Here is a 14,292-nt window from a genome sequence, read left to right as displayed (position 1 = left end):
CCAACACCACCCGCAATGCTGAAGCCCAGCCCTGTGGAGGAAGACCAGAGAAAGAAGTTTGTGAGGTGGTGAGAGACAGAGAACGGTAGAGAGTGGGTGAAAAAACATCTGGAGGGAACATTTTTTTAGGGCTGAATTCCTTTCCCCACAATTTTAAGGTGGTCCCATGCAATCAGAAGGACGACCAGACATAAATTGTCTTCTAAGGAAGACAACCTTGGCAACCTGAAGATGTTTGAATTACAACCCCCACAATTCCCTAGTACTAATACATTCTTTTTGCCATGAATATCCATTGTGGCCTGCATTCTCTCTTGTAACCCCTTTCTCTTCAATCTCTCTGTTTTAGGCAAAAGGAGAAAAGGCATGAGAAGCATTGATATAGCCTAATACATTCCTTTTGCCATGCATATCCATTGTGGCCTGCATACTCTCTTGTAATTCCTTTCTCTTCATTCTCTCCGCTTTAGGCGATAGGAGAAGCATTGATTTAGTCTAATACCTTCCCTTTGCCATGCATATCCATTGTGACCTGCATACTCTCCTGTAACCCCTTTCTCTTCGATCTTTCCGTTCTAGGCGATAGGAAAAAATGCACGAGAAACATTAATTTATTGTAATACGTTCCCTTTGCCATACATATCCATTGTGACCTGCACACTCTCTTGTAATCCCTTTCTCTTCAATCTCTCCACTTTAGGGGATAGGGAAAAAAGCATATACATCCAATTAAATAAATAAACAAAATAAATAAGAAACATTGATTTAGCATAATATGTTCCCTTTGCCATGCATATCCATTGTGGCCTGCATACTGTATTGTAATCTCTTTCTCTTCAATCTCTCTGTTTCAGGCGATAGGAGAAAAGGCATGAAAAGCATTAATTTAGTCTACTACATTCCGTTTTCCATGCATATCCATTGTGGCCTGCATACTCTCTTGTAATCCCTTTCTCTTCAATCTCTCCACTTTAGGCGATAGGAGAAGCATTGTTTAGCCTAATACCTTCCCTTCGCCATGCATATCCATTGTGACCTGCATACTCTCCTGTAATCCCTTTCTCTTCGATCTCTCCGTTCTAGGCGATAGGAGAAAAGGCATGAGAAACATTAATTTAGTGAATACGTTCCCTTTGCCATGCATATCCATTGTGACCTGCATACTCTCTTGTAATCCCTTTCTCTTCAATCTCTCCACTTTAAGGGATAGGAGAAAGACTTGAGAAAAATTGATTTAGCATAATATGTTCCTTTTGCAATGAATGTCCACTGTGGCCTGCATACTCTCCTTTAATCCCTTTCTCTTCAATCTCTCAGTTCTAGGCGATAGGAGAAAAGGCATGAGAAACATTTATTTAATGTAATACGTTCCCTTTGCCATACATATTCATTGTGACCTGCACACTCTCCTGTAATCCCTTTCTCTTCAATCTCTCCATTCTAGGCGATAGGAGAAAAGGCATGAGAAACATTGATTTAGTATAATACGTTCCCTTTGCCATACATATCCATTGTGACCTTCATACTCTCTTGTAATCCCTTTCTCTTCAATCTGTCCATTCTAGGTGATAGGAGAAAAGGCATGTGAAACATTGATTTAGAGTAATACATTCCCTTTGCCATGCATATCCATTGTGGCCTGCATAGTCTCTTGTCATCGCTTTCTCTTCAATCTCTCAGCCTTAGGCGATAGGAGAAAAGACATGGGAAACATTGATTTAGCGTAATACATATCCATTGTGGCCTGCATACTGTCTTGTAATCCCTTTCTCTTCAATCTCTCTGTTCTAGGCGATAGGAGAAAAGACATGAGAAACATTGATTTAGAACAATACATTCCCTTTGCCATACATATCCATTGTGGGCTGCATACTCTCTTGTCATCCCTTTCTCTTCAATCTCTCCACTTTAGGGGATTAGGAGAAAAGGCATGAGATATGTGCGATTTAGCATAAGGTGCCTTCACCCAATTGGGAGCTGGGGTTCATCGAAGCAACAGAGCCCCTAAAGAGAAGGAATGTGAGGTCCCTGGGAAGTCGAGTGGGGGCCAGAGGGGGAGGGCTCACCTTTGGGACCTTTGATCAGCTTAATCTCGATCACCTTCTCTGCCAGAGGTTTCCTGCGCATGACGTAAAGCCGCACGATGGAGCCGGCCTCCTTCAGCGCCTCCACTGCAGTGCTGTGGGTCACTTCCCGTACGTCCACATCGTTCACAAAGAGGATGCTGTCATTGACTCTGTCCGGAGGGGGGGGGAGAAAAAAAAATCAACCCCCATCCCCCCAAAAATCAGGTTACATGGTCCTCATTTAGCAACCGTTTGGAAGAAGTGACGTGGACGTTTTTCACAATTACCGCCATTGCACAATAGCTGTGATCACGTGATCCACATTCATTGTCTCGCTTAACAATGGAAATTCGGGACTCAGCTGTGGTTGTTAAATCGAGGACTACCTGTAAATAAATTTTTAAAGGGGTGTGTGTGTGTGTAGGTGGACCATTGCTATTTTAGCCCACCGTCTCCCAGAAAAATCAGATGCAAGCTTACAGATGGTCCTCAACTTATAAACATTCGTTTAGTGACCGTTCAAAGTTACAACGTTAGGGGGGGGGCGAAAGCGACTTATGACCACTTTCCCCCAGTTACGAACATTGTAGTGTCCCCATGGTCATAGGATCAAAATGGGGCAAAATTCACTCAATGTCTCGCTTAGCGACATAACCTTTGTGTTCGATTGGGGTCATAGGTTGAGAACCACCTGCATGGGGCGTCTGTCTTGTTTTCAAGCCTAAAAACATGACACCTAAAAGGTGACAACTTTAGCCTGTCTCGAGGGGGAACACGCTCAACAGGATTAGAGGGGTGGGAGACCACCAGGAGAGCCAGGTTCCAGGCCGATCTGAAAAGTGAACCAAGCAAGAAGCCGAGGAGTGAACTCTGCAGGGGGGCCAGGAGGATTCCCCCCCCGCCCCCCCCTTGACGCTCACCGTAATCTGCCATCTTGAGCAGCTGCCCCTCCTGGGATGATTTTGGTGATGAAGATACTGGGGTCATCCCCAACATGAGGATTGTCGGTGCCTCCAGCGATGCTGAAGCCCAGTCCGGAGTTGCCCTGCGAGAAAGTAAAGTCTCAATGCAAATGCCCTCACCGTCTTAGTGGACCTTAAGGCCTGTGGACTTCAATTCCCAGAATTCCCTAGCCAACATGGTGCACCCTAAGGTCTGTGGACATCAGCTCCCAGAATTCCCCAGTCAGCATGGTGGACCTTAAGACCTGTGGACTTCAACTCCCAGAATTCCCCAGCCAACATGGTGGACCTTAAGACCTGCGGACATCAACTCCCAGAATTCCCCATCCAGCATGGTGGACCTTAAGACCTGTGGACTTCAACTCCAAGAATTCCCCAGCCAACATGGTGGACCTTAAGACCTGTGGACTTCAAATCCCAGAATTCCCCAGCCCTCATACTGGACCTTAAGACCTGTGGACTTCAACTCCCAGAATTCCCCAGTCAGAAAGGCATCCTTAAGACTTCAACTCCCAGAATTCCCCAACCAACATGGTGGACATTAAGACCTGTGGACTTCAAATCCCAGAATTCCCCAGCCCTCATGGTGGACCTTAAGACCTGTGGACCTCAGCTCCCAGAATTCCCCAGTCAGAAAGGCATCCTTAAGACTTTAACTCCCAGAATTCCCCAGCCCTCATGGTGGACCTTAAGACCTGTGTACTGCAAATCCCAGAATTCCCCAGCCAGTTGCATTAACACTTCACATGATATTTATCCCTATTTGCTTACTCTCTTCTAATCCCTTCCTCTGCAGCCTCTCTCCTCTGGGAGGGGGGGACGACCCCACGCATCCTGGGAGTTGAAGTCCCCAAATCTTGCACACGTTTGCAAAGGTTGAGAAACAGTGGCCCTCGTCCCCCTTCGTCTTAACACAGACACACAAACACACACAAAACCTACCCTCTCTAAAGTGATCTCTTCATATTCCATCTCGCCTTCGGTTCCATTTACCTGGCGGGGGAGGGGAGGAAAGGTGCAGAGTTAGAGAGGTTGGCGGAAGTAGGTCACTTGACTGATCCAAGAGGGGGGAAAAACTCTTTCGGAAGAACCTTTGGGTCAATAGGGGGAAGTGTCGGTCGAGGGGGCATGCAAGGACTGGAGGGGGGGCTGGCCGGAGGTCCCGGGGGGTGGGGAGGCCGCGACGAAGTGGACCTCGGCGGGAACTCACATAAGCTGGTGCTTCTAAAGTGTCGGTGTTGACAATGACGGGTGGAGAATTGGCCTGGAGACAACAGACAGAGACAGAGAAAAAGAGAGGAGGGGGCAAAATTTATTATACGGCTGCCCGGCCATCGAGGTTGCCACGTCGCCTAAATCTCTTTGGCAGGCTTGGTCTTGCAAGAGCCAGGAAGACCCCCAACCCCAGGGGGCTTTCCCCCACCCACCTACCCCTTGTGCATGCACCTCAAGACCCTTCTCCGGGCCTTTCCTACCCCCCACCCCTCAAAATCTCCAATCTCCCTTCCGAAGCCAGAAACGCCACACAATGAAAAACCCCTATTGAAAAGGAAAACAATAAATCAATAAATAATACAATCCGACCAATAGTGCAATAGGTTGGTCTCCAAAGGTGGGGGCCCTGAATATTGGGGTTGGGGTCTCCGATTGAGGGAAGCGAGGAAAATGGGGGCAAAGGGAAGGACGGGAGCGACGGGCCCAGGGAACTCCGAGCCTGTTGCTCGCAATACCGATTCGGCACACCGAGAGACGCTGTACCACCCGATAGCAGTGTGTGTGTGTGTGATGCGCCAATCTGTTTGGCCTGCAATCTCAAGTGGGCTGAAGTCCCGCTTTCGGCTCCCCACCCACCCACTCACCTCTCCCCCCCCCCCCAACGCACACATTCTTTCATTTTGCACACTTATTCTTCGGTGGCCACTGACAACAGTCGTCACGGCAACGCCATGACAACAGCATCCCTCTCTCTGGGGATGCAGATGAAGGGGACCAGCATTGGGTAGGAGGGGCTCACACCGGCCTCTCCCTCCCTCCCTCCTGAATTATGTGTTTGGGGGGGGCTATTTTATTTGAAAGTGGGGAGGGAGCCCCCCCTCCCTATCCCCCCCCAAGCCAAAATGACCCTCCCACCTGAAGAATGGAGGATGTTGACCCTGCTTTCAAAACCCCAACCTTTTTGGGGAGGAGGGTTTGGACTACAACACCCATCAGCCCCCCCCCCAGACAGATGGGCATTGGAGTCCAATGTCCTGCAGGCAAAGGAGTATCGCAGTGGTTTAATTAATTTATTGAGAAGCACTTGAAATCCTCAAGGGTGCTTCTGGACGATTGCCACAAACCGTGGCTTCTGTGTCATTGGCAGCGACGTTCAACCAAGCCATAATGTCATCAAGGCTTGTTGTACCCAGTGTGGTTATTCTAGGGAAGGAATTGACAGGGTTGGAATCACGGCCTAAGTTCGTCATTCAAGGCCAAGCCAAAGGAAAAAAAAGAACAATTAAGGTTAGCGGCGAAGAATTATAAAGAAATTTCAAATATTAAATTCAATATTTCCAGACACCGTCAAAGCTTTTTAGGTAAAGTTATTGGGATAACTATGGATTCCGCGAGGAGAAGGCCATCCCATAAATTGAATAAAACAAATAAATAAAACTAATAATTCCCCCACCCATTAATTTTCCATCCGCAAGTCCAGATATCTCATCATTTATTCCCAATTGCTTTTCATCAAACCTTACAGCACCCAGGTTGGCAATAGTTCAGTCTAATGGCTAAGGTACCACGCTAGAAACCAGGAGACGGTGAGTTCTAGTTCTGCTTCGGGCATAAAAGCCATCTGGCTGACTTTGGCCCAGTCACTAGGAGACTGGGAGTTCTAGTCCCACCTTAAGCATGAAAACCATCTGGGTGACTTTGGGCCAATCATTAGAAGACTGGGAGTTCTAGTACCGCCTTAGGCATCTGGATGACTGGCTCAATCACTAGGAGACTGGGAGTTCCGTCTTAGGCATGAAATCTATCTGGGTTACTTTAGGTCAATCACCAGGAGACTGTGAGTTCTAGTCCTGATTTAGGCATTAATTCCATCTGGCTGATTTTGGGCCAATCACTAGGAGACTGGATGTTCTAGCTCTGCTTTAGGTATGAAAGCCATCTGGGTGATTTCGAGCCAGCCTCTCTCTTTCTCTCTCTCTCAGGGCAACCCACCTCACAGGGTGGTTGTTGAGGGGGGGGAATAAGAGGATTAAAGAGCATTACGTATATACGTTTCTTTGAAAAGTCTAAAAATAAATCAATGTACAGTAATTATTTTTAAAAACAGACTTTCTCCTTTTTAACAACTGTGAAAATCACAAGCTTCCTCCCTTCGGCCCCACAATATTTGGGGGAGACTTGCTCAGCCCTATTCTCTCCCCCCCCCCCCATTACAAGGATTGCTGTTCCCAGGATTCCCAGCCATCGTGGCGCCAAGAATTCTGGGGCTTGGAGTCCCTGCCTGAAAAGTGAAAGACTGAAAAAATAAAATTAAGAAAGGAACAGAAACCCCCTCCCACACATATCTCCCCGAGTTTCCCTTCCTTCTGCTCATTCCCACCCTTTTCTTTCCCGTTATTACAGACAGTTCCATCAGGGGGACCTCAGAGGTCATCTAGCCGAGCCCTGAGGTCAGCATAGGATCCAGCACAGTAGTGTTTCCCCCAATTTCCCCCTTTATATTCCCCAATGGATAATAGCCAGTTTCAACTCCTGCCTGGAATAGACATTGAGAAGATAACCGGTAAGCTACCTCACCTTCTGGGTGAGGACAACATCACCCATTATCCACCTTTTGGGCTAAAAGGGCCATGGATCCGTGGGTCTGTGGAGGTTTTGAGACTTTCAAGAGGAGATTGGACTGCAGGGGGATGGACTAGATGACCTACAAGACCCCTTCCAACTCTAATAATCTAAATCAAGGGCCGTGATTCACTTCATGGCTGCAGCAAGAGGGATGAACAACAGAATAAAGAGAGTTGGAAGGGACCCTGTAGGTCATCTAGCCCAACCCCTGTCTTGCTTAGGGAGAGAAACTTTGGGTTCAATGGTGGTCGTAAGGTGAGGACTAGCCGTATTGTTTGTGAAGCTGCATGTTCCAAAGGGGGCTCTGTGTTGATGGTGTTGCATTGTGGAGCACTCAACAACCTTGCGTTAGCCAAGAAAAATGCAGCACTTCTGGAAAGGAGACCACATGGAGACTCCTCCTCCTGTTTCTTTCCAGGCCGACCATGTAAACAGACCTCACGCAGGACTAGCCACACCCTACATCCCAGTAGTCAATTCGCCCAAAATCCCTCTAATTAGGCCTAAAAAACCCCAACCCTTGGCCAAGTATACTTTTCACAGTTTATTGCTATTCCTTCCCAGGCTGACCATGCAAGCAGACCTGTTGACCCATTGCGTTGGTGCATGGACTCCTCCTTGATTGGGGGGCGGGGGGGTTGGACTAGATGACCTATAAGGCCCCTTCCCAACTCTAGTTAAGCTAGATCTGGATCTGAAGCCCCTTTGAAGGCCTCCTTCAAAGACTTGGATTGTAGACCCTTCCCCTCTAAACCTTCCGCCATCCCCCGACCCCTTTTAAACTGGACCCCAAGGTCCAACCCAGGCACCCCAAAGAAGAGATGGGACAGAGAATCAACTGCCCCACGCCCCAGAAGCAGCAATGACTACAGTTCCCATCATTCCCTGCTACCTCCACCGAGCCCTTGAGGAAATCGCTTTGGGAGATCCATTGCAGATCTCCCCCTCCTTGGTCTTAACTGCCACAGTCCCCCCTCTGCACCCAACCCAAACCTAGAGCGATCCTTTGTCACCCCACCCCACCCAGTCCACTTCTGCCTCCCCCCCTCCTCACAAAGCCTGGACCCTTCGCATTCTACCCCCCTTCTCTTGTTTGAGAAACAGAAGGGAGGGCAGCCCCCAAACTGAAAAGAAAGGCAAAGCAGCTCCAGACCGAATCAGCGAGAGGGATGGAAGACCACCCGGAAATGCCAAGGAAAGGGGGGCGGGGCTAGCATGGGAATATATTTTTTAAAAAATAAGGAATCCAGAAACTATGCGAGCTAATAATAATGATAATGATGATGATGATGAAATGAATAAAATGTAATAAAATAAAATAAAAAACAAAACAAAGTATCTCAGCCGGCATTTGAAAGCATTAAACATAGACAAAAATCATGATCTGTCAGTTGTAAAAGGCCACTGTACTTGGATCTGCGCGCATCGTACGAAAATACATCACGCAGCCCTAGGTGCTTGGGAAGCGCCCGACTGGTGATGAAATACGAAATCCAGCATAGTGATCTTGTTTGCTGTGTTGTATTGACATAATAATAATAATAATAATAATAATGATGATGATGATGATAATAATAATAATAATAAAACAGATGAAACAATCGATCACAAACTCAGCTGCTGCAAAAAGATCGCACAGACTGACTACAAGCATAGACACGATGCTGTGGACACAGATGATCCTCTGGAACATGTACCAGAACTACCATTTTCCAGTGGCAAAGAACTGGTGGGATCATAAGCCTGAAAAAGTGGTCGAAAATGAGCAAGCAAAACTACTGTGGGACTTCCGACTTCAGACTGACCGAATTCTGAAGCATGACACACCAGACATCCTGATTGTGGAGAAAAAGAAAGTATGGATCATCGACACCGTAATCCCAGGAGACAGCAGAATTGAGGAGAAGCAGCTAGAGAAATGAGTGAAATATGAAGATCTAAAAACCGAGCTGCAACGACTCTGGCATAAGCCCGTGAAAGTGGTCCCAGTGGTCCTTGGCACGCTGGGCGCAGGCCAAAGGATCTCAGCGGACATTTGAAAACCATCGGAATTGACAAAATCTCCACCTGTCAATTGCAAAAGGCCGCTTTACTGTGATCCGCACACATAATTCGCCGCTACATCACGCAGTCCTAGGTGCTTGGGAAGAATTTGACTGGTGATGAAATACGAAATCCAGCATAGCAATCTCGTTTGCTGTGTTGTATTGACATAATAATAATAATAATAATAATAATAATAATAATAATAATAATAACAACAACAATAACAATAATACGATGGTGCCCCCAGGTTTTCAAACCTCTAACGTGGCCCCCTGGCACCATCTTGGGGATGGAGGCAGGAGGGAGGGGCGCGGGGGCAGACCCCTACTCGGCATGGAAGCCACATGCAGGCACAGCTCCCCCTCACCCTCCGGGGGTCTCTCCTCTCCCCCATTAAAGAACCGTGCCGTGGGCTGATGCCAGGCTGGCATCTGTGAGTGGGTGCAAGTGTTGTGTGTAGGAGACGTTTTGTAGAAAGCACGCAAGCAGCGGTGTGTGTGTGTGTGTGTGCGGGGGGGCAGAGGGGGGAGTTGGGCAAAGGATTATCTGGTGGGGGGCGGTTTTGGGGAAGGGGGAGCCGGGTGCGAGAGAGAAAGAGAGAGAGGGAGAGAGAGAGAGAGAAGGATTTTGACATCTGTCAAGGGGATACAGACCGAGAGAGGGGAGGAATTGGGGTGGGGTGGGAGGGGGAAGGGTCCCACATGGAGGGGGGATTCTGTTGAACCAGCTGCACTCTGCACATGCTGCCTCTCTCTCTGGGCTCTTTTGGGAAACGAGAAAGTTGCAAGACTCATCCATTTGTTCCCGTCGTTTGATCGACGCTACACAAGCCACCACAACATTGTCCCAAAAGAGGGGCGGGGCCCTCCCGAGACAACCCCCAACGCTATCAACAGGGTCCCTAAGTCAATAGAGGCAGTCCTGAACTTACAACGGCTCATTTAGTGTCCAGAAATTACAACGGCGATGGATCAAGCAACTTTTGACCATTTTTCACTCTTATGACCATCAAAGTCCATGGAGTGTGTGTGGGGGGGGGGGGGGGTTGATTCACTTAACAGCCACAGGATATTCACTCACGAGGAGATGGGCTGCCGTTCGTCCAAAACAGTGTCGGACGTCCTGCTTGAGCAGGAGGGTTGGACTAGATGACCTGAAAGGTCCCTTCCAACTCTAGCAATCCCAATTCACCTTGAATTTGAATGCATGATTCACTTCAGGGCTGCGGCAAGAGAGACGATACAACGGGGCAGAATAAAGAACAACAGAATGAAGGGGCCCTGTAGGTCATCTAGTCCAACCCCTGTCTCGCGTAGGGACAGAAACCTTAGGTTCAATGGTGGTTGTAAGGCGAGGACTAGCTGCACTGTTCGTGAAGTCGCGTGCTCCAAAGGTGACTCTGCCTTGACGGTGTTGCGTTGTGGGGTACTCAACAATGTTGTGTTAGCCAAGAAAAAGTAGACCACACGGAGACAATGACTCCTATTCCTTCCCGGGTTGACCATGCAAGCAGACCTCACACAGGACTAGCCGCACTCTGTCCCAATAGTTAATTTGCCCTAAACCCCTCTAATGAGCCGCCCCGAGTCTGTGGAGAGGGGCGGCATACAAATCTAAATAATAAATAAATAAAATAAAATTAGCCTCCCCCCAAAAAAACCCCAACCAATCCTTTCCCGAGTATAATTTTTGCAGTTTAAATGGATTTAAATGATAGCCATATGCATATTTTTGAGGCATATGATACATTGCATTGCAAATCCTGAAGAAATATTCAAAGATAGGGAAAAAAACAAACAAACCCTGGAATATTACTCTTATTTTTTATTTTCTTTTAAAAGAAAAATGGAGTAACTTTAAAATAAAATTATTTCCCTTTGGACATTTAAAAAAATATACAATAATAATAATAACAACAGAGTTAGAAGGGACCTTGGAGGTCTTCTAGTCCAAACCCCCTGCTTAGGCAGCAGACCCTACACCACTTCAGACAGACGGTTATCCAACATCTGCTTAAAACTTCCAGTGTTGGGGCATTCACAACTTATGGAGGCAAGCTGGATTAATTGTTCTGACTGTCAGGAAATTCCTCCTTATTTCTAAGTTGCTTCTCTCCCTGTTTAGTTTCCACCCATTGCTTCTTGTTCGACCCTCAGGTGCTTTGGAGAATAGCTTGACTCCCTCTTCTTTGTGGCACCTCCTGAGGTGTTGGAACACCTTTTGCTAAAACGTAGCCTTGAGATGCTAGATTTCTACTTGCAAGCACTACCAACTGTTGAGACCGCACATATCCAAAATCACAAGTGAAAAATTTTTTTTTGGGGGGGGGGGGGCAATGAGCCCATTTAAAATGCTGAATTCTCTAACGAAGCCCTTAACCCTCTTAGCCTAACAGGTCAAGGCAACCCTCCCATCTCTGTTTAATGCTGGCTGGAACCTGGAGCCGAACCCATTGAAATCTGGGCTTGTGGAATTTGGCGCCCCGAAATTATTTCTCGAGTTGCAAATGTGATTCCTTCGCCCCACAATCTTGATCTTTACTTTGACCCTGAGAAAGTCCGAAAACTGGCCAGGCGGGTCATCCCATTGGGATGGCAAAGGAAAGAGTGCACTCTGCATATGGTCAGAGGCACAATTATATTTTCCATGACACACAGAGAAGGCTGAGGGGCTCAGGATCGGGGAGGGGGAGTGTGGTGTGGGTGGGAGGGCAGTAAGAGGGACATGTGCTGGGGGGGGGGGCAGGAATGGCTACTCAATGTCCTCCATCTTGTCCCCCAGTATTGGTTATGGGGGGCAGAGCCTAGATTCAAGTATTGTTTTCTGTTGGATTTGTCTGGTGTCAATCCCAGCTTATCTGGAGCATGGAGAACGGATCCTGAAATGAATCTCTCTCTCTCTCTTCCTCTCTCTCCCTTCTTCTTATTTATTTATTTATTCATTAGAGTTGAAAGGGACCTTGCAGGTCATCAAGTCCAACCCCCTGCTTAAGCAGAAACCCTACATCACCCCAGCCAAATGACAGTCCAATCTCCTCTTGAAAGTGTCCAGAGTTGGGGAGTTCACAATCTCCGCTGGCAGGCCGTTCCACTGGTTGATCGCTCTGACCGTCAGGAAGTTCCTCCTTATCTCCAGGTTGAATCTCTCCCTGGTCATCTTCCATCCGTTGTTCCTCGTCCGACCCTCTGGTGCCCTGGAGAATAGAGTGATCCCCTCCTCTGTGTGACATCCCCTCGTATACCTGTGGACTGCTATCATGTCCGCTCTGGCCCTCCTTTTCTCTAGGCTATCCATGCCCAGTTCCCTCAGTCTCTCTTCGTAAGTCTTGGTTTCAAGTCCCTTAATCATCTTGGTTGCTCTTTTTTGCACCTTCTCCAGAGTTTCAATGTCTCTTTTGAAGTGTGGGTGACCAGGACTGAATACAGTACTCCAGGTGTAGTCGGACCAGGGCGTAGTAGAGTGGTATTAAGACTTCCGTGGTCTTGGAGTGTCTTCCCCTGTTGATGCAGCTTAGGATGGTGTTGGCTTTTTAAGCCGCTGCTGCACATTGTTGGCTCATGTTTAGCTGGTTATCCACCAAGACTCTGAGACCCCTTTTAACAGTCACTATTGCTAAGTGGGGGTTCCTCCCAGGCTGTATGTGTGTCTAGTTTTTTTTTTCCACCTAGGTGAAGGACTTTGCTCTTCTCTACATTGAACATCATTTGTTAGTTTGGGCCCCAAAGCGTTAATCTATCTAGGTCTTGTATTTTGTTCTTATTTTCCCCTTCCTCTCTCTCTCCTCTCTCTCTTTTCTCTTCTTCTTCTTCTCCCACCTCCTCCTCTTCTCCTCATCTCTTTCTCTCTCCCTCCTCCTCCTCCTTCTTCCTCTTCTTCTTCCTCTTCCTCCTCCTCCTCCTCTTCTCAACTCTTTCTCTCTCCCTTCTTCTTCTTTTTTCTTTTTTTCTTCTTCTTTTTTCCTCCTCCTCCTCCTCCTCTTTTTTCCTCTTCTTCTTCTTCTCCTCTCCATCACTTCCTCTCTCCCTCTTCTTCCTCCTCCTCCTCCCTCTTCTTCTCCTTCCCTCCTCCTCCTCTTCTTCTCCTTCCTCCTCCTCCTCTTCTTCTTCTCCTTCTTCCTCCTCCTCTTCTTCTTCTCCTTCTTCCTCCTCCTCTTCTTCTTCTCTCTCACTTCTTCTTCTTCCTCCTCCTCCTCCACCACTTCTTCTTCCTCCTCCTCTTCTTCTTCCTCCTCTTCTTCTTCCTTCTCTTCTTCTTGTTCTTCTTCTTCCTCCTCCTCTTCTACTTCTTCCTTTTTCCTCCTCCTCCTCCTTCTTTCTCCTCCTCTTCTTCTTCCTCTTCCTCCTCCTCTTCTTCCTCCTCTTTTTCTTGTTTTTTCTTCTTCCTCCTTCTCTTCTTCTTCCTCCTCCTCCTCTTCTTTTTCCTTCCTCCTCCTCCTCCTTCTTCCTCTTCCTCCTCTTCTTCTTCTTCCTCCTTTCTCCTTCCTTCTCTTCTTCTTGTTCTTGTTCTTCCTCCTCCACTTCTTCTTCCTTCCCTTTCTTCTTCCTCTTCCTCTCTCTTCTTCTCCTTTCCTTTTTCATCCTTCTCTCTCCTCCTCCTCCTTCTTTTCCCTCCTTCCTCTTCTTCTTCCTCTTCCTCCTTCCTCCTCTCCTCCTCTCTTCCTCCTCTTTTTTCTTGTTTTTCTTCCTTCCTCCTCCTCCTTCTTTCTTCCTCCCTTCCTTCCTCCTCCTCCTCCTCTTCTCCCATCACTTCTTCTGTCCCTCTCCCTTCTTCCTCCTCTTCTTCCTTCTCTTCTTCTTGTTCTTGTTCTTCCTCCCTCCACTTCTTCTTCCTTCCCTTTCTTCTTCCTCCTCTTCTTCTCCTTCCTTTTCATCCTTCTCCTCCTCCTCCTCCTTCTTTTCTCCTCCTCTTCGTCTTCCTCTTCCCCCTCCTCCTCTTCTTCCTCCCTCTTTTTCCTTGTTTTTCTTCTTCCTCCCTCCTCTTCTTTTTCCTTCCTCCTCCTCCCCTCTTCTCCCCATCACTTCTTCTGTCCCTCTCCTTCTTCCTCCTCTTCTTCCTTCTCTTCTTCTTGTTCTTGTTCTTCCTCCTCCACTTCTTCTTCCTTCCCTTTCTTCTTCCTCCTCCTCCTCTTCCTTCCTCCTCCTCCTCTTCCTTCCCTCTTCCTCTTCCTCCTCTTCTTCCTCCTGCTCCTCCTCCTCTTCTTCTCCCCATCTCTTCCTCTCCCTCTTCTCCCTCACTCTCTACCTCCGCCCTCCTCTCTTTCTCTCCCTCCCCTCTTTTCTTCTCCTTCTCTTCCCTCCCTCTTTCCTCCCCCCCCCCCTCCCTCTCTGGGGATGGAACCCATTTTTGGCCCAGGCCTTGTGCAGGCGCAACCCCACTTT

Source organism: Erythrolamprus reginae, unplaced genomic scaffold, assembly GCF_031021105.1.
Source record: "Erythrolamprus reginae isolate rEryReg1 unplaced genomic scaffold, rEryReg1.hap1 scaffold_159, whole genome shotgun sequence".
In the NCBI taxonomy this organism is placed as follows: domain Eukaryota; kingdom Metazoa; phylum Chordata; class Lepidosauria; order Squamata; family Dipsadidae; genus Erythrolamprus; species Erythrolamprus reginae.
The sequence above is the reverse complement of the archived record's forward strand: the minus strand, read 5'-3'. Positions refer to the sequence as shown.